The following is a 21,775-nucleotide window of genomic DNA, read 5'->3' on the forward strand; positions in this document are numbered from 1 at the left end:
ATATATATATATATATATAAATTTACCAGATAGTTATTTTATGTAGACTATATTCAATAAAACAATTTACTGTAAAACGAAATACTGTATTTATGTACGTAATTTTAGGTTTGCTTTTGTTCAATGACTTATTATGAGTGCTCGATTGCTTTCATAATGCTTATTTATTGTTTGATTTTTATCTGCTCTATTCTGTCGATGAGTGAGGGGTAACACAGGATATGACAAACGCCAAAAATAACATCAAATTCACACTACAGAGTGTTCCACTTCCTCTTGTCTTCTCATTTTCTCTAAAAAAACAAACATGTCCATGGATACTGTTTCTCTACTTGTAAAATTTAATGTGAAAAATATGTGAAAGTAGACAGCGTGTATTGCCTCAAACAGCAGTTTGCACGTCCCTCAAACAGCCATTGCTGTGCAATTATGCGATTTCCCCAAGAATGATGCTGTTAATATTTCTTGATAGTACTTACGGTAAATACAACATGCATGTTGCAAGTACCGTTTGGGACCGTGGTACTTCAGTTTTGATGTGGAAACCAGCTAGTCGCATCACAAGCCGAAGCAGCCCCCCCTTCACCGCCACCCTCCATTTTATCCCTTGAATCACCCTAGCTGACTGTCCAATGAAGTTGCAAGAATGGTTTACGTAGGTAAAATAAAGAGTTGAAAAAGAGGTCACTGCGGCTCTAATCCCAAAAAAAGAGCCCCATCCCAGCATGCAACAGAAGAAATCCCTCCAGTGGACCATTTTGACACGTAAAGTGCGGGGACACTTTTTTTTTTTTTCAGTAAACGGGGAAAAACATGTCAAATGCATTTATTTCTCAATAGTCCATGTTGTTTATTTATTGTCTGCTATGTTACACTGTCCCGTGTAATTTCAATATGTGTTGATCGCTAAATCACGTTGTTATAATTGTTTTTTTTTTTTTTAGTTTTTTAAAAAAATATTTAAAATAAAAATTGATGAATGAAATAGCGTCTTCTACAGCTTATTTTGAATGCGTAAACATGAAAATACTATTTGTTGTACAGAGAATCAAAGAATCAGGCAAGGGTCATGTTGGCAAGGATTAAAGGATTAAAACTGGGGCCGAACTCCAGGCAACCAAATGTGTACCAAGTGATTATTTTGCGAAAAGTATACTGCAAACGATGTTAAAGCTATTGTACTGTCTTTTCCCCCTCAGCGTCTCATCTCTATTCGCTAGACTACGTACTCCCCCGGCTTCAGTTAGTATCACCATGTTAGACAACTACAAATGGCATTCATTCATCAGCTGCAATCAGCCAGTTTTCAAAGGCATTTAATTCACCGCGTGGAATGTGAAACAACTCTAAATTGTTTATTTGTGTTAATGTAAGCCGATGCCATGTCTTATTGGTTTAGTTAACAAGAACAGACGGGCTCTTTTCGGAAATTAATGGACATACTACTGCCTAGGAAATTAGCCTAGCTATGCCAAACATGTCTATGAAAACAGTGTGGATTTATCTCTTCATTAGTTTGGCCATTCATTGTCATCAGTGTTCAGTTGACAGCCACACTAACAACGATGGCGCTCATCTAATTCTGCTGAGTGGAAATTCTCATATTCATACTCATAAAATTCGAGTCGCCTGTTTTGTTTGTAGGAGATGAAATTTACTAGACAGATAATTTGGCTTTTCCGTTTGGCCCTTTCTGTTGTGGTATTACAGTTTGTGCAGTGCAGCTATGGCAAATGTTTTCTAGGAGGATTGGTGTTGCTGTGATGCAATAACAACCCCATCTAGACATGTATGCGTGGTGTTGGTGAAGTTAGTGGAAGAATAGATCACACTGATATAACTTTTTTCCTCCTGTTTTTCTTTGAACAATATATAAAGGGACAGAAACCACAGTAGAGGATGCTGACATGGGGTAGAATGACATCACAGCATGAAGTCTTCAAAGAATGTCTTACAGATTTGATTGCATTTCAATATGCACTGAATTCCTTCAGTACTCTATTGAACACTGGAAGACTCAGTTGAATGTTGGCAAATAGTGGCAAAGTTGATGTTTGAAATGGTTTCCCTTTTTAAATAATTATGCAAGAATGTACATTTCTGTGTATTACATTTGGATTTTCTATCAGTACCATTTTTCTTCCACAAAATAGGATGACCTGACTCTTCGAGACCGAGTATGACTCTTAATGTTTAGAAAATCCTGCCAAGTTTGGTTAAAAAATGCTTTCATATGTAAATTCAGTGGCTGTTTCTGACCGGAATTGTTTTGTAAGGAATCGATGTGTGAGTGTAACATGGAAGCATTATGTCTTGTGGAAGAGCAACAAAAGACTGACGGAGGCGGGTTCTGAAATGGGATTAGATAAAGGTAAAATGAGCGACCGTATACAATCCAGTGTTTTCTCAGTCCACCCAGTGAGCAGATGCAGGGAGCTGGCCTGCACGCCAACCGGCACAGTAGGCTTTCACAAAGAATCTGTCTCTATTCAAGCCTTAATCCATGCTGCCGAGGGCCCGGGCATTGTCACTTTGCATGCAAAATTTCAATTAGTGCTGGTACCAGTTGTTTCACTTGAAGCAGGGTGTCACATTTCAGAGACATCTATGGCTACCTTTAGGGTGAGATTATGGAAGTATTATTACTGATTTGCTTGAGAAATTTTTGTAGTCCTTGCAAAAGGTTACAGTCACTGCAGTGAGCTGCTGTATGTATCAAACCAAGACTTTGGTCACATTTCTGCAAGAGTGAATATACGGAAATCAATACAGAAACATCTAAAAGTTAAGCAGAAAACCTCCAAACAAGGGTTTTTCTGTTTTGTAGGCTTTTGTTCCAGTTGGCTTTGCAAGCAAAATAGTTGTATGTTGTTCCTGGCTTTCGCTTGTTTTAACCAGTTTAACTTTGGATTCAGTTCAGTGCATGATGGGCTGTTTGAAAGTGTTTCCATGCTTTCGGCTGTTCAGCTCTGCTTCTGTGGTTCACTGTCTGAAGCCAACTCTTCATTCCTTCTAGTCAACCCACATTTTGTCCTCTAGAGGTGATGGTAAACTGACATTTTAGTATTTCATGTGTAAACTGACATGAATTAAAATTAATGGTGCATCCATGATACCACATGTGTGGACTTGGAAAGACTTTTCAAATCTGGGGTACCTTCAGTTCTTGACAACAATACACTTCACTGAAACAGGAAGGTGTAAAGAACGACATGTTTGCCAAACATCTTATTTGTTTACTTTATATGTTCAGAGTATTTTAGATCTTATTCTCTATTGTAAAGCACTTTGTGAATTTTGTTCTTGAGAAGTGGTATACAAATAAACTGTACTTAATTTCTGACATGCTTATACATGGTGTATGTGCACAAAAATAATGCAAACACCTCCTCAAAAAAATTATTTGACAAGCACTATATGTATTTTTTTATATATATAAATACCAATAAAATCAGCTGCTTATACAATGAGTCTCTTATCCTGTGGACAAGGTCCAATTCTACTGTTATGGACTGTAGCTGGCAATGGTAGCGTTTGTTCTGCTCTTCAGGCTCGGTGAGCTCGGCAAAGCAGCACATAAAGCAGTTCTACACCATTGCCAACTGCAGTCCAAGATGGTTAAGTACCTCTGACTGCATGACAAGATCCTGTCTGGAGATACTGAGGACTGTGGGAAGGAGTGGATCTAGCTTTCAAAATAAAAAAAGCGTATTGTCGTTGTACTCTTTGACAGATTTAAAAAAAAGCAAAAACAAAACTAGGTAGGATCCCTGAAAAATATATGTGTGGGGAAATGCACATGAAAGCACTGCCGAGTTAATAGTGGAAGTCTTCTTCCTTTAACATACTGGGTAGTACTACATTATACATTAAAAACACAATATGACCTACTTAAGAAAACCCTCACTAGCCGAGCACAAAAGTGTTCTGAGTCTCGCTGCACAAAATCCACATACTGCACCAAGTGACTTTACTTACCGCAGAGGTGTAAATGGTATGCTTGAGGTACTCCTTAGGTAAGTCAATCATTTTTATAAACCTGCTGTTTAACGGGCTCTGTATCCAAAACTATCAGGTCCGTTACACTTTTCATATATTTTGAAAAGGAACAGATGTCACTTTGTTCTAAATCAGGTCAGACTAGTTTGAGAAGAACAGATATTACTGATTTTCGATGGTATCTGATAATGGAAATATTTTCAGAGTCAACAGGTGTTTCTAGTTTTTCAGTGTGCTACCCAGCGCGGCCAGTGCTCAACAACTGGAGGGAATTCATCTAAAACTGAATATTTTGCACGCATTTCTCTTTAGCCGTTAGACAATCACAGGAAAAAATGAAAAGGTACCAACAAATTCCACATTAGTGAGTTCATGTTCACAGACACTTTTATGATTTAAAATGCCCTTAACTCTTAGATTAACAATTATTCATTTGCTGTGAGGAAGTGCATCTGTTTGTGCATACATTGTGGTGTTATACATTTATTATTAGATTAGATAGAATTTTTATTGCAAACATGCAAATATAACTGAAATAACAAGAGAAAAAAACAAAACTTAAAAACCATCAAGTTTTCATGTATATATCTATGTCTACAGAATATGTGTGTGCTTGAAAATCTATTATAAATAGATGCTGGACCTTGAACTAGAAATTTGGATTGATCTGGTTTAATATCTTGCTGTAATCAGTAGTAGAAGAACATTTGAGTAGTTGACGCATTTAGGTTGCAGTAAGCATTATCAAATGATCCTTAACATTAATAGAACATAAATACATGAAGTACGGACAGCTGTTTGTTAACAGCAAGTGTGTGTGTGTGCATAACGTACATCTGTCATGTATATTCCCTAATCAAGTTTGCAGACACATGCCATAAATTAATTTAGCAACTCTAACTCTTTATTAAATTTGTCATTTGTGGGCCTGCTTCAGACCGTGCGATAAAGACTCCATATAGTATTTTATTGCTTAACTGGAAGAGACTTTTTTTGGATAGTTGTGGAAGAAACTTGCTTTACCTCTCTGTAACCTTTCTGATATTTCACACAGGAATCTAGATCAAGGATGTTCTTATAGCCTGCTATCTTAATTAGCACATGTTAATTGGCAATGCGCAGTCTCTTGGTAAGTCATATTTATTAGGGAGCGCCTGATTCATCCCAACCCTTTGGGAATGGAAATCATTAGGGGACAGTGAAATGTGTTTCCAGACATTATTCATAATATGAACCGTGTAAGCACTCACAATCAAAATGGCTCTGCAACATGTAGACCTAATTTTCATTTTCTACACAAGTCTCAGCTATTATGTGGAATCAGTGAATTTTGTGTCTTTGTCACTCTATAATTCCTCATTTTATCCAAGCAGTGAAATCGCTGTTTATAACAGAATTTTCTTCAAAGCAAGAATAGAATTAATCAATGCAACCTCTGTTTATGTCACATCCCTAACGCGAACATGGAGTCATGCGCATTAACAATTCGGCACTTAAATTTTTTTTCACCCCAGCAAAGCCAACTACTGAGCTAGGATGAGAGTAGAAAGACAGAAGAAAGCAAAGGCAGAGGGAGAGTACCCTGAGAGAGGTCAGACCTCGTTTCAGAGACCCCCATCCACACACACCCCAGGTACTGTGACACTGCTTTTATGAGTGTGGCTGGAGAACACAAACCCACCGGATTAGTGTCTGTCTCTCAATGTCCCTGGGAGCAGAGCCCATTGGCCGAGACAAAGCGGGGCTGATTGCGTTGTCATCTGCATCACAAAGGGAAGCCTTTTTTACCTGAACCACTGCCTGTGTGCCATGCTATGCATCACTTCTATTGCAACTCTGGGCCCACGTGACATCTGCCTTTTTTTTTTCTATCTCTGCCTCCCCCTCCATTCTATCCTTTCTCTCTGCCCCACACCGTCTGTCCACCACAGTCCATATCAACAACAAGACCCCCTCCCCCATCCCTTCCCAGTAGAGGCCAGCGTTTTAGTCTGTACCAACCATGCCGTTTTCTGGTTTTGCCGGTAGTTATGTGCTTAATGCAGTATGCAACAGCTCCTCTCGCTACAAAGACTCACTAACACATTTGTTGTCTATCTCCCACTGGGTCTGGCTGGCTAGCTGGATCTTAGATTGGTCAGCATGCATATACATGAAACCAAATCCCAGCTTCATAATATCAGACCTTAATGGGTCTAGCAGTCTCATTCAGACAGACACCCCAGCTGAGGTGCAGATGTGTTTTATCTGATTAGTGTGTTGGGAAAACAGGCTCTGTTCTTCTGTAACTGATGACCTGCCTTGCGTCGCTGATCTAACCGGCTCCAACAGCCACAACAGAAACAGATCAAGCTTCTGTTTTCAGTTAAACTTCTTAAGCCTGTGTACATAAGTACAGGCCTAAGCCTTATTTTGACTTTTTTCAAAACAAGTATTTACATGTTTCATCACTATCAAATTACTTTTCAAAGTCACCATCTTCCTTTCATATTTTATGACCTGAATGGGCACTTTTTATCCTGCAATAAACATATTTGGAAGTGATATAAATAGAACAGAAATATCCCGAGCACAGGATTATGAGATAAATGCTTTTTTAAAAAAACAAAACAAAAAAACTTTTCTATTTAAGATGCTTTATGAATAAATTCAATAGCTTAAACTGGGTGTAACATCTGAAAAACAGATGGAGGGAAGGGAACCAAAATGACTTTTTGTGTCCTCAAGTGTGATAGTTGGTTTTCTTTTCACAAGTAATTGCATTAGCTCAGAGAATAGGGAATTAACACAAGGCAATTAACTGATTTGGCCTTTGGCTGTGACTTGTCTGGTTTTAGAGAGCTGGAGTATTTTCATAGATTAATTTGGAAATTGCACTCAGTCAATTGCAGAAACCCTGGAACTGGATATAATTCATCAAAATAAATACATCTAACACTAACGAGTGGAGACAGACAGTATCCATTCTGGTAACATTTTGGTTACCTTTGATAAAACTGAAGAAAATGAGCTTTCTGGGGGTGAGGGCTGTCAAAGGCACGCATTATGACGACGGCACGGTAAATGCACTTCTTCGTGCTTAACTGCCTGTAGTCTAATTACAGAACTATGGTATGCCTGAATGGCTGTTTGTTAACAGTAAATTTATAATTATGATTTTAACTTTTAGCTGGAGACTATGATTATTTTGCAGTGGTACTATTGATGTCCACATACACCATATTTAATACAGTTAACCCTGTGACACTTAACATTACATGCTTATCTGAGTGGTGGGTAGTAAAAGAGGTCTGTTCACTTATCTGTGCAATTAAATCTTTACACTCTCATAGGCACTAAATTCTGCAATTTTTGACTTAATGAAAATTGAACACTTTGAGAGCTGATATGGGCAGTTTTCATTTTATCAGGGTACACCTGCCTAGCAACAACTGTGTTTTGGCAGATCCTACCAATCATTTAGTTTATACTGTTTGGGCTTTTTGTAAAATTCAACAAATTTTTGTCTTTTTCAAAGCTGTAATTTAGCTTCATTTATTAATGGGATTTATGTTTCTAGCCCATTCTCAGCTGATCAAGAGGTCAAGATAATAAAAACACGAATTAATTTGCAGCAGATATCTAGCAACTGATTGGCAGAATATGTTTCTTTAAAAAAAAAAGAAGTATTTCTATTATTCATTCTTTGAGCATCAGTGGTGAGTTTGTTGTCTGGAGTTAGCTGAAGGGCACAAATGATTTATGTGATATTATTGATGGTGATGTGTGTCTCCCTAGTGAAACAGAGCTCAACCCAGTTACAGCCATACAATAGATTTCAGGTTACCGTGGAGTGACACGTGGCCCACACAGTGAACATGGTTTTGCTGTTAGGCCTTTTCTTCAAACAATAGTGTAATTGGGACAGACGAAAGCTGGACTTTTTCCACTTGCTGGGTTTTTTTTGTGGTTTTTTTGTTTTTGTTTTTTTGTTGTTGTTTTTTTTTGCCTTGACCTCATGCCATCAGTCCAAAACCATCTACTTCTCCAAAATCAATAACCCAGACTCAGCAAAGATTAAACTCCTATGATTTTGTTTATGGAGTCTTATCAATTGACACTTCATTATAGTCATTTCATATTCAGCAAAGCCCATGATAAACGTTCCATTCGAGCAGAGAAGGCTTACCTGAATTTACATAATCACTTGTCTGAAATGGATCTAGTGGAGGGGAGCAATCAGCAGCATCTGCCTCACTCACACTTGTAAGAGCTCCTGTTATTGCAATACCATCTTCCCCCCCCCCCCCCCCCCCCCTCTTCCAGCTAACAATTCATTCTTATTATATGCTAATTTCAAACCTGTTAAAGATTTCCAGCAGGAAATACTATCTGCAAACCATATGGCCACAGTTCTGAAGAGCTGCCAAAGAAAGACCGATACATGTCTTTTGGGGTCAATAAAACCATGTCTGGATTCTCAATACAGCCATGAGGTAACGTGGCCTACCAAACGGGAGCCAGGTATACAAGGAGATGGTGAAATGATGACTGTTTTCCATGCCTTTCAGTGGCAGGAGCCCTTTGGGTACAAATCACAATGGATCATTTGGGAGGGCAGCTGGAATATCCATAGAGGATCTCAGGAGACCTACTGTGCCTGTGAAATCAATACAGAGGTCCAGCTGAGACCATTAAATGAAATGAATGTCACATGATAGGGTTAAATACATAGAATATTATTATTCATAGAGTCCAAATAGGTTTTTCATCTGCAAATAGTACAAGAAGGCACAGGCATCAATAAGGACACCTCATATATGCATTGCACAGTCCACCTTTTTCACCTGTTTTCTAAGATACATAGAGATGCAGTGTGGTCAAGTTACATAAATGTAGTATTTATTTTATGTAAAGTTGACTTTTATGTAGTTTCTCTAAAGATGAAATATAGCAGCAGATAACAGTTGTCAGCACTCGGGTAGCACTGTCGTATAAAATCAAACCACCATCAGCTATGGGTTTGTCATTTTCTGTCTCTCCTTTAGCACACATCTCCTAATCTGGTATAAAACTGTTTCAAATTTCCCTGATTAAAATACTCTTGAAATATAAAACTGACCATATTAATGTTTTTGATTAATCCATTAATTGCTATTTAATAACACATCCAGATGTAAACAAATATGGGTATTAAATACTTGTACTGAGAGGTTCTAATGTAGAGTGAATAGTTAGCAGTAAAGCTCCTAGCATGGTCTAAGCATTTTTCCACTGCACTGCACAATAATGTATGTTGTTTACCTGGACCCCTGATGAAGCTGTATTGGTATGCACAGTGCATTTCTAATAACTAAACAACAGGAGCAACTCTGGCTCAGCAATGGAAGATATGTAATAGGAGGCAAAATGAACTGTTTAGTTTGCATCACAACAGAGGCTGATTTCAGAAAGTAAAAATATGTGGGAGTTAAGATTCAGGTAGATGCTCCAGCAGAACACAGAGAGACTTATACTAACAGAGTCTCTCTGTCTCTAGCACACTTGAGTTGAGATGCCAGTGGCAGGCCTAAGAGGAGACCATTACAGTTGGTTGTGGTCAGACGTGATACTAAGCAGGACTCTGCAGTGTGGTTCAGCATGGGTAACACCGGCTGTGTGCCTGTACTAGAAATGTATGTTATCATGGTTTGAGTTGGCTGGGAATGCTGAGAAAGCAACTTATTCTAATAGGAAACCCTCTTAAGTATTTATTCTTTCTTTTGCTACCGTTTGCCTAAGCTATTACCTTACTAATAATTTGTGTTGGAACTAATTCTGTTTTTCAGTTCATCTGTATGATGAGCAGTACCATCTGTGTTTAACCCATGTTTGCTTTTTGGCGCAGTCATTTCGTAGAATAAAGCGGGCATTTAAAAGAACAAAGTATTTAAAATTTCTTTATATCTTTAGATATACTAAATGTGAATCATTTCCTGCATGGTTTCATCATCAATTGATTTAGTCATCAATCTGGGTGAAACCATGCAATAAATGATTCCTATGTAAAGGACATAAAGTAACAATTACATTTGTGGCATGGGTGGCTCAGCAGGGAAGGAACCCCCGAATTGGCTACAGTTACTCCCATGTTGTGCTTACTATGGTAACACCTCAGACTGATTACACCTCTTCTGAGCACTTTCCAAGCTGCTTTCCTTTACAAATGGTTTGACACTTTGTAGTGGTCAGGCAGGCACCATGTATGCATGTACTGTCTGTGTAAATTGACTGAGCTGCTGTAAGGAACCCTGCCCGTTTGAGGTACTGAAAAGGCATGTTTGGGATTAGTGGTCTGTCCTCATCTGTGTGACACTTTAGGGGTGTGAGTCTGGGGGTTGCACTGCTCTCTGAGAATGGCCCGGTGTTGAGTGACTGACTAAATTGAGTTGGACCTCACTACTTTCACTCTACAGAGAGGTAGCCTCTTACAGTCGCATATTCACAATCTCATAAACACATTTACGCACATGCGCAGCAAGCACAAACGCATAAATTTTATTCCAAATTGGTGACAGGAGCCATTTTTGCTGCCAATTAAGAGCAATACAAGAAAAAAAGATCATTTAAATCCTTGCTCCAGATTTCCCGTGGGCAGGTTAAATTCAACAGTTTTTAACATGAAGAGAACAGTGGTTGTTGTTTTGAGTTTGCTAAATTTTTTGCCTCATTGAGCAAAATGTAAAGGCTTTAGGTCGTTTTACTGTGTGATTTAACTTTTTTGTGCCTGCCATAAGAACCTGTAAAACAGCATATTATGCAAAAACAGGTTTTCCTTTGATCTCGGTGCCTACAGTAATATGTCCCATTTTTGAGAAACAGAAATTGAGACCCGTAATAGTGTTTAGTGGTTTTCTTCTGCACAGACAGATTTTTGGCTTGAGCAGTACTAATCTCTATTTCACAGATACCAGCATGCTCATTTTCTCTCTCTCTCCATTCTCTTTCTTGCTTTCTCTCTTACTCACTCACTCACTCACACACACACACACACACACACACACACACACACACACACACACACACACACACACACACACACACACACACACAAACAAATGTATGAACATTTTTTTTCTCTGAATTATTTCAAACTCAACACCTGCAGGGTTGGCCTGTCAGGCTTTTTTTTTTCTTTGGCATTAACATGAATATCAGAGGCCTGAAGCTGGATTACTCAGGAGGAGGTGTGAACACAAGGTTTTTGGGCAAATATACTAGCCCTTCAGCTGGTGTTTTGTCATGTCCTTTTACTCTTGCATGTCCTATCACAGTGTAGCATATGCTGTCTCTGAAAGAAAAATTAATCACCTTTTGCCATTTACATTTGCTGTTGATTCCAGCTTATGTTAAAGCTTGAGGGATGTGTCTTGAAGAACCTTACGTTTCCTTGTGCTTAGTACAGATTGCAAGTGGCAGGTTCTTGATGATCTTGTTTTAACTCAAGGTTAAAATTTCTGTTAATAACATAAGTCCTGTGCTGAAAATGGCACTCGAGCTAAGCTGGGAGTTTTGCAATATCCATGATATTAAATCACAGCACAGATGACAAAGCATCTAGCAACAAAATCATAAAATTGGAAATGTCACCGTGGGACCTAGCAACCAAAACTCAAAGAATAAGAGTTATTATTAGATTATATTTCTTTTGTCATCATGAGAAATGCAACATGACAAACCCAATCCGTTTTTTTAAAAAGGAGTATTAAGAGGATCACAAACTTCAATAAACTTTGCTGTTTTGAAAAGGCAGTGTCCCTGAACTTCATCCACCATTCAAATGTGTAGCATCAAGTAAGCTTAATGAAACATGGATTTAAAGTTGCATGATACTAAGTGCTGAGAAAAATCTTTTGCCTTAGGAGATTAAATGTTTTCACCACTGAGTATCTGCAAACACTACCGCACATATGACTTATTGTTGTAGATGCAAACTCATTGATCGTGCACTTTTTGTCTTTCATTCGTTCTCTAACAAAAAGTAACCTTTGTATGTTTAAGTCAAGCCATACATTTAATAAATTGGTCACTTTTCAAAGGAAAGCGGTCATTGTGAAGGTTTTAAGCTTTTCATTGTGGGAAGGCTATGGGACAAAGAAAACAGAGCACATAATCCTCCAGCTGACACAAGTGTGCTGAACTCCTTACACTTCTTATACACTCAGGTAGGTGGAGGGCACTTAATGGCTTGCGCTCACAGCTTTTATTTCAGAAAACATTTGCTGCCATCTTCATTTCCTTTGTCCTGCGCCCAGCCTGTTCCGTTAAAGAAAAACCCCCAAAAAACAAAAAAAAACCCCGGCTTGTCTTGCTATCCTTTTTGTGACCAGCTTCCACCTGTCACCCCAATGCTAATGTGAAACATTAATAGCCTCGGAGCCCAAACAGAAACGCACCACTTCTTAGAAATACACTACCTGTCATCCTGTCTCTGGATTAGGACCTCACCAGTGTCAAGTGATTTAAGGGCCTTTTTTAAGGTTGTCAGGAGGGACATAATTGTGCCTGTGGCTATAAAGAAACATATGTGCCTTTTTTTTGTTTAAAGGCGTCAGACAAGCGGCACCAGATGTGTGTGTTGAATAGTGTTTTCTTTTTTCTTTTTTTTCTCACTTGAGCGTGTGTCTGTCTGCTGTGTACAGCTGCGGTGCGGAAGAGCTAAGTCAGTTTCACAGGGAGTGAGGAGGAGGTGAGAACCAGCAGGTCTAATTGAAGCAGTTAATGGGCTGTCTGAAACCATCATTCTACCTGACACTGCACGTGGAGAAGCTCTTCATCACTGAATTGAATCTGATGAAAAAGCTCTTATACGAAAATAAGCTATTGGGGCGGACAGGGGATTTTTAACGATGTAACGATATTTGCTTTATGGATATTGTCAAACTTGAGTCTTTTGCAGCAGCTGTGCAATATTTAGAGATTTGTTCTTTCTTAACCCTTCGAAACATCCACTGCTGAAAACTTTTGCTTTTTATCTCCATTCACACAACTTTCCATCGAAGCAAAATGTCTACTATAATTACCTGTTTTATCTTTAAAATTAAGTGTTCTTCTAAACAAAATCTGCTTGGACACGATTTAATTAGCCTTGTTTCTGTTATCTAGTGGTATTTTCCTGGCAAACAAAAACTGGCTGCTTTTTTTTTTCGCATTGGTTTTTTTTCCCAAAAGAAATAGCCTAGCTTTGGACACCGGATGAAAGATGTAAATTTTCCTGTCACACTGGAACACACGTTTATGCGTTTTCACTGAAAACTGCTAAATATGGGGATAACTAACTTATATTTTTGCTGTTTTCCCATCCTTAGTTGGCCCCAGACGTTTTCTAACCACATCCCGCCAAAGCCCCATTCCTCTCTGGCTGCATGGCTTTAGTCCCAGGACAGTCCTTCTTCCCAGCTCTATCGCTGTTCCTCCCACTGTAGCCACAGCCCAGATCCCTGCTAAATTCCCCCCAAAAAACAAAAACAAAAAACATGATGGGAAGAAGACTTTATACACTGTGCACGCACTGAAAAATTGCAGAACAAGATATTTCAGTAGAAAACTGTGGTGATGGCGTTGAGCAACTCCTACACGAGTGCAGGGGGTGCTATGACTTTCTAAGGGCCATCTCAGTTGAAATGTGATAGAAAGCACTCTTTGTTCATTTAACCCAAATGGTTTGTCTAGCCATGTTGTTGCCACTGACTTTTTTTCTATGTGTAGGAGTGCAAGTGTAGGAGTGGATGGGGAGCCTTGAACAGGTGGGTTTGTAGGTTGGTTATATTTAACATCCCTGACAAAGTGAATTGCTCCTTTGGGATGTACGCTGGAGGAGGTGCAAGGTTGTGTCAGAGGCAAAGTGTGGTTGGGTTTAGTGAACAGACATCCATTATATCAAGGCTCTGCAGCTGCATCACATAAGTTCTCAGAAACCATGGCTGGCGCTGTCTTGGAGGTCCACAGGGAAATTGGCTGTGTGCAAATCATGCCTAAATATATAACAAATGGACTTGAGATGAGATGCACATGACATATGAAATATATTGCTATGGGATTGATAGCAAAGGTAAAAGAAAGTAAAAAAAAAAATATGAAAGATTTGTTTTAGTTTAGAACATAGTGTAGAACAACAATATCAAAGTATGTAAAGAATTAACATCTATTACATTTTATGAAGCTCCAATCCAATCCAATTTTATTTATAAAGCACTTACACAGCACAGGACCAAAGTGCTGTACAGAAAATAAGTTAAAAACAATAGAATAACAGAAAAAAGCAAAAATAAATAAATAAAACACATAATACATAAAAAAATAAAACAGCCCTATAATAAAAAAAATATGATAAAACGGCATAGAATCAACTAAAAACGACTAAAATAAAACTAAACTAAAAACCAACACCTCACATGGTGTCAGGAGTGATTTAAAAACAGGTTGGGAAGAAGCCTGTCTAATCTCTAAAGGGAGATCGTTCATATAATATGATGTGTTTCAGAGGTGTGTAATGGAGTTGGCTTACCTTTGCTTGAAACCACAATCTAGCATCCAGTCTGGCTTCAGTAACACGAGAGCAAGATGAAGTCAAAACGTCCAGAGATTGTATCGTTCGTTTATATAGTCTAGGATTTATTATCTGTTATACGGAGGGAGAGGCCATCAATGAACTACACAGTAAATACAGCAGTAACTGAAGCTCTTGGAAAGCGGCCTTTTGAAGAGCAGCATTGACAGAGGAGCTAGCCAGCTACCGTTTGTTTTAGTCTTTTACCTTTTTGTTACCTTTTGATCTTGCTTTAATTATAATAGCTGGGTTCATATGTATGTGGACAACAGTGACACAATTAGTGTAATTTCTGCTTCATTCACCGCCTCTGTTGATTTTCGGCATGAGCACAAAGGGTTTAACAAATGTATTGCATTGTTTTTAGGCAAACTAATATTTATTTTAGTAGACTGGAGGCTTGGCCTCTGCTGTAAGATCGATCGATTAATTAAAGCCAATTAGGCTGAGAAACAAAAGTAGCACTGCTTAGGATCCAAAGTGCTTGCTGTGTAATATTTCAAAATGGTGTCTTTTTTTTTTTGTATGTAGTGCACCCTTAATGTAAAGTAATAACTTAAGGTAAAGTCATGTACCTTTTTGCAGCATGTTGATCTATTTTTGGAGAAAATAATATGCACAATATAAGGGAACAAAATGATACACTCTTAAAACGCATTACTGAAATTTAGTTTTTCTTCACAGAAAAAGTCAGATGGATAGGAAGAGCAAATGATGATTAAATAATCTTAATAATAATAGTAATCTTTATACTGAGCCCAAGGCTTTGTTTTAACCTCTACATTCAGGTTTGAGATGATGCAGCAGAAGATCTGAGCTCTTGTTTTGTGGAGTGCTCTTAAAGCTAACAGGCTTTTTTTTTCTGTATTGTTTTTTTTATTTGGCAGACTTGTGGCAGCGTTTTGATTCAGCCAAAAAGCCTCTTACAAAGTGCATGAATGAATTGTCAGTGTGTTAATTCATATAATCTCAACAGCAAGTGCTACATTAAAGGAGACGATCTCATTTTAAATGATCTGCTTTTATTTTTGTACTTGTATCTATAATAAAACAATTGACATTGTGCTTGCCAAAAGGGTGTTACATTTATCTATTGAACACCGTCTTGGCTGAAATAAATGTAACAGTCTTTTCTTACAGCCATGGTAAAGCTTCCAAATAAACTAAAGTTTAGTTTCTGAAAGTATGCAGTTTAATCATTGTGTATGTTGAAATGCTAAATGTTATGAACAGCAGTTTTTTAATCTTATATTTTCCTTTTTATAATAATTCTCAATAATATTTTAGCTTTCTTTACTAATTTGGTAATGTCACGCTTTGGGGGGGGAAAAAAGCAAGTTCAGTATTTCATTGAAAAGTGGAATAAAAAAAACATTTTGTTTATAAATGTTATGTATTTTATGTCTTTCATTAGCTCCTGCTAATTTGCATAGTGAGGAAGTCAATGAAAATGTAGACTGGCAAATACGGTATTTTTAAAAATATTTTTATTCGGTCATATGGCAGTGATGGCACCGATGCTGTCCCTTATTGCTGTCTTGTGCTTGCGAGTGGCTTTACAGCCCCTTTGCCGATGCCAACAGGAGTTTACACGGCTGAGTAAGAGTGGGATTTGATTTTCATGGAAGACCATCTGCACAGAGAATCTTGATGCTCGTGCGAGCAGCATATGCTTTGGAATTTGGATAACAGGGCTGGTAAACATGCTCGTTCCCTGAGTGAATTATACTGTCAGGCCACACTTCATGTTGTCCTCCCTCTTGGTGGGGGGTGTCTGACAGTATGGGGTTAAGTCTCAAAGCCCACCTTTCCTTCTTAAATCATATTCTCTCACATTCACTGAGCCGCTCCATCAGTAGACCATGAGTCATTAGTTCCTTTTAGCTCCCCGGCCAGTGGACTCGAGCTGATTGCATATGCCTGACTCAGGTCTAAGATTGCTGAGGGACTTACTGCAAACAATAATCACATATTTTTGTTGGACTGCATGATCCTGGATTCACTGCAACCAACGGCTTTTTCCTTGTCAGCAGAAGAATTTAATGTGGTGATTATTGAAGTCAGCCTTGGCAGGATGTAGCCCCAGCAATTTATTACACAGGCATGATGGAGTTTGGTACAAGAACTGAAGGGAGGAAAGTCATACCTAATCTCCTCATTAAGATTGCAGAAGTCAGCATATAATTTCTGTCACTGTTGTATATGTGTGCTCCCCTTTTCACCAAATGGCAGCCAGCATTAGAAGATGAGCTCACTTATGTTAAGGTATTGGTCATTTCTGGAAACTGAGAGAAGATGTGGTTGCGCATATTTTGTCATGATCAGCACATTATCTGCTTTTTGGGAGTCAAATAGATCATTTATGTGTATTATACAGCTAAGCAATTTTATGGATTTAGGATCTTCACTGGAGGATATGTGTCAGACTTAAGATACGATGTTTATTATAGCAAACAGTAAAGTAGCAGTAGCAGGTCAGAGGGTGAAAAGAAACTGTGGGGAATCTGACTTGGTTTTGAGCCCTTGAGGACTGGCGAGACTATATTATTAAGTTGTCTTGTAATGCCTCCATTTGTTGTTGACCTTCGTTTTATTTGTAGTTGGACAGATAATACTGAAGCCTCAGAGGATGGCATTGAGCTATTTCTTCTCAGTGTTTTTTTATTTTTATATAATACAGTAAGTGACATGTCTGCTTGGGTTAACATAAGGAACTTAGCCCCATGTTTTTCCAGTGCTTAGCTGCTTTCATGTCAACTATAAGCAGACCAGCAGAGGATTTGGCCAGCTCCGCTTAATCATTTCCTTCAATCATGCACTTCTTGGAACGTATAGCTATGCTTAAACTAAGATGTTTATGATCTCTGTATGAAATCTAATCTACAGATTACTGCAGAGATTTGACCTATAAGCTGCTGAAGGGCATGCTATTTTTTTCTTGTGTAAGCAGAGATGCTGACTCTGTTGTAGTGATTTTTATAAAATGTTCAGAGATGACAAAGAGTCTTTAAGGGCTGCACCCTGACTTTTATTGTTCTAGACGGCTCATCAGCTAGCTATTCAGCCAACTAAATTGCAATTCAACAACCTGAAGAAAGGTTGTCGCTTACATCACTACTTGCTTAGTGGTTTTAAAAAAAAATTACTAAAACAAGGCCAAGTAAGTTGAATACAAATGGTAAGGGGACTTGATGCTTTTGTATTTCATGCAGATTTTTTGTATGATAAATAAAATGACCTTTTTAGCAATTAAAACCATACAATAAAACCTCTGACATCTTGTTACAATGCAGTGTTCAACTAGGAAACCTTGTGTCCAGACATTCATGCAGATGTTAAAAGAACCACATACTTAAACACTGTTGCAGAGCAAGCACCATGACGCAAACCACAGGAATGAGATACTACAGAACACCTCCAAATTCCTGTGTCAGAGCTTTTTTTTTTTTTAAGGCAGTAGGGAGACCTACACAATATTAGGGAAGGAATTTTATTGTTGTGGTTAATCTTGCCTTATTCTGTACTAAAAAGCAAATATTCACAAGATTACTGCTTTATTGCAGCACTGCTGATCATTCCTTTTCAAGACAAGTCTGCTAAATTACTCCTACTACTTAGCTATACTGATTAATGTAAAATTAATATGGATTGCTGCATTGCTGACTTAATAATTGAAAGCAGTCATGCTTTTTTTTATGTAATTGCCCATTAAGCCTTGGCTAAGCAACTGACATTTTGTCTCTTCACTGCAAAATAAACACACAGTGTAAATGGGACTGATGGGAAGAGGAGCCCTGACCCCACTCAAGTCTGATTGCTAAACAAATGCACTAGGATGCATGTAAATAAAGAGGTACATATCATACTCAGAGCATTTTCTTAAAGATCTGGCTTACTGGCATAATTGATGGACATGTTAGAGATGTGAGAAAGAGTTACTTACTATACACTGAAAATGTTGATACAACATATTGTGTACTTGTACTAAATATGTGGGATTACTCTTTAAGTTGTGACTTTGCACCCTTTTAGTCTAAACTACAAGTGAAAGTGTTGCTAAATGGCAAATTACAGTGATTTTGATTTGGTGTGCCTTTCGGACACCAAATGTTTATTGAAACAGTACGGACTAGTTCAGACTCATTTCCTTCTGTCTACTCTTTCCCTAGGCCAACAGTAGAGTTGATAGTAAACTCTTGGCAGCTGCATCAGAATATTTTTTTCTGCACATTTCCTTCTGCTACAGTTAAAGTTATACAAATTAAAAGTCAAAAACCCATTATAATCATTACCTTGATATCTTTGCTTTGACCTCATGGGTGCTCGTGACTGTTAGCAGAATGATTGTCAGTATTTTGTCAGTAATAGAACTGCAGTCAAGGATTTGAAAAGTCTTTTGGGACAGAGGTTTTAAAAACACAATTTATTTTAGGATTAAAGCTGTTGTGGAGCACTGTGAGAAGAAGTTGCTAAAAATAGCCGCAGTGATCCATCCAGAAAGTTTCCCTGCAGTGAAAGAAGCTTGGATATAGCATGGTTTGTGTCTTTCTTTCTTTGTTCTTCTTCCACTCCTGCAGTGGTCACAGTGTAAAGGTAGCAACTGTTAGGAGAAGACGCAGTCAAATGTTGCTACATGTTGATGTTATTCATACATTATGATCTTTACTGTAAACTTAATGTGCAGGTTAGTCCTAGTCCTATACAGTATGTCAGCTAAATAATGGGTAGTTTGGTTAAACCATACCAGTATGACCAGTCAGAACAAAAGGTGAGGACATGTGTTTGGATTTCATAATTTCCCCCTGGAACACAGAAGAAATGCAAACTCATGTCTTACAGCACTGATCTGTACATTAAGTCCAATATTGACTTCATCTAAAATGAACATTAGTTGAGTACCTTGCTGTTTCTGAATGATCCCTCCCCCCTTTTTACACACAGCTTGGTGTAATAGCTGGTATCCACAGAATGAAAGCATTTAACTCCAATCAACAGGATTTATGGCTGCTTTAAAAGGCAAAGGTGTCTTTTCTCTCTTGAAAGTGCTGTTTTGGCTGTTGTCCAGCTTAGATTGGACCAATAGCTATGTATGATGAATTATTATCATCTTGGCTGCTGGCTTAGGATTCACACTTCTTTCCAAGTTTGAAAGGGATGCAACGTCTTCCTGCATTTAGCAGCAGTTAAGCAGCTTTGAGCAAAGTTTTACTGTCAAACTTTGTCTGGTTTTGACACAACATAATCATAAACCAAACAAATGTAACTAGAGCCAAATCTTAACTTTACTTCTGTCTTTCATTTTTCACATGCATGCCTCCAAAGTTCTTAAAGTAGTATTGGTGTTCATGAAGCCATTAGGCAGTGAGTTTGCCCAATATTTTTTTTTAAACAGATTAGCTCACACAAGCAGAATAAATTGGGAGCAAATGTCAAGGAATGAGTACTGTCTGGGTTAACAACAATTTTCTCTGTGGTTCTTTTCATGTGTTGGTGGGGGGAAAGGAATGTACATAAAGGTTAATGCCAAGAAGATGGAGCGAGTTGTTTTATCAACTTCAGTACTGCTTCTTTTAAGTAGCTGATGACTTTGACATTTTGGAGTTCATTTCTGTCAATGAGTAATATGAGATGTCTTGTAGATCTAAGCCATTTGCAGTGACTACACATTTGATTAGATTCTACTTGTAGGAGTAAATTAGGCAATATGGAGGGCAGGGTGATTCAATCAAGAGATGTAATACTAGTAAAAGATGATGTGTCTAATATATAATTTATTTCTGTTACATTTTTTAGTTCAAAATGTATTCCCCATGTATTTGCCCAAAGACACAAAGAAGTCATTATAAATAAGTAATTTCATTACTCAGCTCAATCTATATATAGACTCAGGTATTTATAAAATCCTCTTTTTTTTGTAGTAATTATTTCTGAAAGAGGAACTGTTTGATAGTAAGTTTTATGTCAGACATAATGTGAACACTACTGAGAAAACAAGATGTTCGGTAAAGAGAGATATACTAAAATTTAGTTTTAGTTATTAAAGAAGTTCTTGCCAGTAGCCTGTAGTACTTTGTTTTGATTGGCTTGAATAAAATGGGAAGTCACTTGGTGTAAATGTATTAAATGGTCAGCATTTCATCATGAAGATAAATTACATTTTCCATTTAAGATGAATTGCAGAGTGAATTTTCTTTAATTGAAATTTGCCAAAATCGTAATTGGCATGTTAGACAGTTTAAGAAAACTGAACTTTGTGCTTCTGTTTCCACATTTTTCTACATTTTCATTTTTGAATAAGCACAAATCCAATCATATAAATTTATGAAACTGGATCCCTGATATAATGACTGAAAACATTTATGGGGTAGAGCAGATAAACAGTGATTACTGCATCAGTCAATGTTATGTAGTTTGTTAATTGGTTGCTGAATAATTGTTTTATTTGTGTAGGGCTAATTAAAAAGAGTGTTGAAACCCATATTGAAAATAATTCTTCATATCCCAACATACAGAACAACATTATAACCTCTAAAAAATTGAGTTCTCAGCAAAAGCTTAAAAGAAGCCACAGATTCAGCCGATCTGCTGCAGTGAGGAAGCTATAACCTGGGAAGCATGGCCTTCTCTGGATTTGAAACCGCAATGGCAATCAAAAGCTGTATAGCTGAAAATGTTGTTTGGTGCATCCCTATTTTTACCTTACATTAACTAACATATCTGTGTGTCCAGCCAGTTGCAATATATAAGCCATAAGTATGGTTTAGGGTGAAATTCACTTGAGGGGATTTTTTTTCCTTGATGTGCTGAATGAATTCAAAAATTTAATAAAACACTGATACTTGTAATTCAATAACAGTGCAGTTGTGTAATAAATCATTCAAATCAAATTCAAATAAGGTGATTCCCACAAATTCCCACAAGTATTGATCCATAGTTTCACGGTTCCTGACATTTAACCCTCTCTTAGCTGACTACTACTTCTTGCAGTGACCAGTGGGAATACAATGAGGTTAAGAGTATTGGAAAACCCAGGGAGCTGGAAGGAGGTAGAAAGATATAATCAGCTTCACATCTCTCTGAAGCTCAATACCATACTGTTTCCTCGTATAACTGTGCTGTTGAGTTGTTAAACTGAAATGCGCATAGCTGGGATATCGTCCAAGTTGGGATATGGGACTCCCGAATATGAGATTTCATTATCTGATAAAG

General features: G+C 37.8%; 1 protein-coding gene and 1 long non-coding RNA gene across 5 annotated transcripts in view; both read left to right on the top strand.

The window, feature by feature from the left end:
• The window catches only part of ephb2b (eph receptor B2b), a 123,346-nt gene that overhangs the window by 1,800 nt on the left and 99,771 nt on the right, over positions 1–21,775 (top strand). The gene's annotated exons all lie outside the window — the stretch shown is intronic.
• Positions 1–21,775, top strand: part of LOC146518052 (uncharacterized) — a 44,828-nt gene continuing 23,053 nt past the window's right edge. The window contains exon 1 of the long non-coding RNA XR_014874232.1: positions 1–21,775. This exon is cut by the window's right edge and continues 21,469 nt beyond it. This is a non-coding gene — a long non-coding RNA (uncharacterized LOC146518052).

The sequence above is a fragment of the Neolamprologus multifasciatus genome, chromosome 5 (assembly GCF_963576455.1).
Source record: "Neolamprologus multifasciatus chromosome 5, fNeoMul1.2, whole genome shotgun sequence".
In the NCBI taxonomy this organism is placed as follows: Eukaryota; Metazoa; Chordata; class Actinopteri; order Cichliformes; family Cichlidae; genus Neolamprologus; species Neolamprologus multifasciatus.